Here is a 3,917-nt window from a genome sequence, read left to right on the forward strand (position 1 = left end):
GTGCCATTTTCTCGTGGAAAGAACACACTCCCCGCCTTCTGGGGGGTCCATGAGCTTCCTGCCTCCTCAGTCACCCATCAGGGTTTACCAGTGCTCCCCTCCTTGGGGTCTTCCTTCTGTCTAACCTCAGTCATTCCCGCGGTAGCGTGCCTGGCTCTACAGCCAGCCAGCATTTCAAATCTTCCAATTCTCTTCTCACCACCAGTTGGGAGGCAGCAGGGATGCTGTTAGCATTCACAGGATTCAGAAAGTCTGGATTCAGGATTCAAAGTGTCTGAATTTGCCGGGCACAGTGGCTCACGCCTGTAATCCCAGCCCTTTGGGAGGCTGAGGCGGGTGGATCATGAGGTCAGGAGTTCAAGACCATCGTGGTCAAAATGATGTATTTTTTGTATTCTACTAAAAATACAAAAATTAGCCGGGTGCCGTGGTGGATGCCTGTAATCCCAGCTACTCAGGAGTCTGAGGCAGGAGAATAGCTTGAACCCGGGAGGCAGAGGTTGCAGTGAGCGGAGATCTCGCCACTGCACTCCAGCCTGGGAGACAAGAGTGAGACTCCGTCACCAAAACAAAACAGTGTCTGAATTTGAAATTATCACTGCCCTCCCAAATAATCTCGGATCCTTTGATGCCTAAAATTTCACTCTATAGATATTGTTTTGGTTTAAATCTTATTACATCCATTCCTGGGCAGGGTAGTACTTTAATTAGACAGAGCCAGAGTCTTGCCGTGTTGCCCAGGCTGGTCTTGAACTTCTGAGCTCAAGCGATCCTTCCACCTCGCCCTCCCAAAGGGCTGGGATTACAGGTGTGGGGCACCGCACCAAGCTTTTAGATAAGTGTCCAATTCTTTCCTGGGATAAGACCAGGTAAGCCGCGGCTCCTGGATGTGCTGCGCAGCCTCCCGGGGCTGGGCATTGCGGGGCCTTGGACCAGGGTGAGTTGCGGGGCTCGGGCGCCCTCTGGTGGCTCACCGCTCACACTGCAGGCCTTTAAAGGGTGTGTGCTTCAGACGTATTTATTCCTTAAATTTTAAATAAAAAGGTAAAAATAACAGCCCTTCTAAATCCCAAACTAAGCACCGGAAGGCAGCGGGTTGTTGGTTTAACAGCTCCACCCTTCCACGCACCGCTTGCAGGAGGGCAGTGCGAACCCAGAGGAGCTGTAGCCCGGAAGGCCTGCGCGTTCAAGGCGGCAAGCTGGTGCCCGGGACCCAGCTGGAATCAATCGCGGGGACCGCCTCAGCCTGACAAAGTGCTGCGATCACAGGCGTGAGCCACCGCGCCCGGCAAATTCAGACACTCTGAATCATGAATCAAGAACTTCTGAATCCTGTGAACGCTCACAGCATCCCTGCTCCCTCCCACAAAACCTCCCGCGCTGGCCGCCGGGAACCCGTGTGTGTACGGGAAGAGGGTTCCAACAGAAAGAAATCGTCTAAATGGATCACAAAGCAGCATTTCCAAAACCTACCTGTGCTCCGCAACCATCTGGGAGCGTTCAAGAAACACGAATTCTGCTGGGCGCGGTGGCTCACGCCTCTAATTCCAGCACATTGGGAGGCCGAGGCGGGCGGATCACCTGAGGTCAGGAATTCGAGACCAGCCTGGCCAACATAGTGAACCCCCCTGCCCCCAATCTCTACTAAAAACACAAAAATTAGTCGGGCGTAGTGGCGGGGGCTCGTAAACTCAGCTTCTCAGGAGGCTGAGGCAGGAGAATCGCTTGAACCCGTGAGGCAGAGGCTGCAGTAAGCTGAGATCGCACCATTGCACTCCAGCTTGGGCAACAGAGCGAGACTCCTCTCCAAATAATAATAAGAAGAAGAAGAAGAAGAAACTCAAGTTCCTGGATGTTTTCCGCCCGAGTTCTGATCCCTTGGCCTAGAACAGGCCCTGGGGCTCTGAGAGCAGCCAGGATCCCAGACCTGGCCGCGCTGACCTCTTCCAAGTGAAACCTCCGCAAAGACCAGGAGGAAGCGCTCAGTGGCGCAGGGCCGGACCACACTGAAGCACCTCGGGCCAGGAGGGCCCGCGAGGGTGCCCGCGACCAGGAAGGCCCCGGAGATACAGAGGGCGCTGGGAGGGGCACGGAGTGCAGCGGGGGACCCCTGGCTGAAGAGGGGCCCTCGCCTCTCCTTTCATCCTTCAGCCGTCCTGTTTCTTTGTTGAGGTTTCCCCTCATGCCGCCTGGGCTACACGAGCCTCCGCACTATGTCCTCGCAGCCACCACCGTTCTTCAGGGCTGCAGCCTGGTCGGAGGGGCAGGGGAGAGCCCTGCTCAGACTGGCCGGGCCGGAGGTCTGCTTTTCCCCCGCGGCAGGCTTTGGGATGGAAGAAGCTTTGTCCCAGCCCCTCTGGTGGGGACGCGCCAAAGGTGCTTCGCATACATTGGACTCCTGGCCCGGATCGCCCACCCCAGTGTCCACAGCACATGGACGCCCAGAGCTGAGGAAGCCCAGGGCTGCGATCAAACTGCTGAGGCCCCGTCTGTAAATCGGAGCAAAGGCGATCACTGGGCGGCAAGTAGGGGCTGAATCTGAAAGACCAGCCTGGGGACTGCGAACTGAGAACAGTGCAGGGAGGAAGGTCAGGAGGGAGCGGGAAGGGAGAGGCCTGGGTTCTCCCCACCCGCAACACACCCGCTGGAAGTTCAAAGCGCTGCTTTACTGAAGGCCAGACTGGTTGTGTGTGGGCTCCTTGCCCTGAGTTACAGCACTGGGAAGGGGGTCCATTGCAGATAACGAGTCAGTAATTAACATCTATAAAAATTCTGTCCTATACAAAGAACGCTGGCCCAAGAGTCGGGAACTCTGAGCTTGCACCTTAATGATTGTGTGACCTTGGACAACCAACCTTTTGTGCCATCAGATTCGTCGCCTATCGGGGAGAGAAGTTGCATTAGATCCCTTGTTCTTCATGCTGGCTGCTCACTGCTCTTGGGAAGTTTCTTGAAAGTACTGATGCCTGGGCCTTGTACCTGGACGTATTGATGTCACTGGTCTGGTGAGAGACCCAGGAACTGTTGTTTTGTTTTCTAAGCTCCTAAGGTAATTCTCATCCATAGCCAGAGTGGTGAACCCACAGAAAAGCTGTGTTCGATGCTCTCTTTAGATTTGAAAATTCTACAAGTCCTTGTTACAGGTAGGGCAGCCCACCTTCCTGGTTTGCCCAGGACTGCCCCAGTTTTGAAATAGAAAGTCCCTTGTCCCAGGAATCCCCTCAGTCCCTGGCCACATTCCACATCATTCCCCCTCTGACATCAGTAAGTAAAGAAAGAAGAAGCATCCTTAGAACACTCTGGGGTGTGTGGGCTTCGTGGGTGACCATCAGGTCACCAGGAAGCAAATGTGCGACTCCACCGCCCACCTACTGCTCATCATAGCCCGTCTTGGAAGTACACATTTGGGTGAAACTACCTTGCCCACATTTCTAACGATTATACATCAACCATCCTGGCCTGTTCCCATTCTCCAACTAATGCTTGAGAAGCCATGCTTTTTTTTTTTTCTCCTGTTTTGAGGAAAACAAAGAAAAATTAAGAGCAGAACAACAGCTTTAAAAGACATTCATTCATTCAGCAAGTATCTGTTCAACCTCATCTTTTGATTTCTTTCATTGTCCAGCCACTTCCAATCTACTTCAAACACACATTTTCTCTGTCTTCAAAACAGCCCGACTCTCAAAACACACCCCTTCTGTCACACTTCTGCCACCCAAGTGCTGTGCTTCTCAGTCTTGAGGGACATCAGAATCGCCTTGTGGGCTTGTTCACATCTTAATTCTGGGGTCCAGAGTTAGCCTGCCTGCCTTCCTTTCTTTCTCTTTCTTTCTTTCTTTCTTTCTTTCTTTCTTTCTTTCTTTCTTTCTTTCTTTCTTTCTTTCTCTTTCTTTCTTTTTCTTTCTCTCTCTCTCTCT

Source organism: Sapajus apella, unplaced genomic scaffold (genome assembly GCF_009761245.1).
Source record: "Sapajus apella isolate SASKATOON/1434 unplaced genomic scaffold, GSC_monkey_1.0 scaffold21, whole genome shotgun sequence".
NCBI lineage: Eukaryota > Metazoa > Chordata > Mammalia > Primates > Cebidae > Sapajus > Sapajus apella.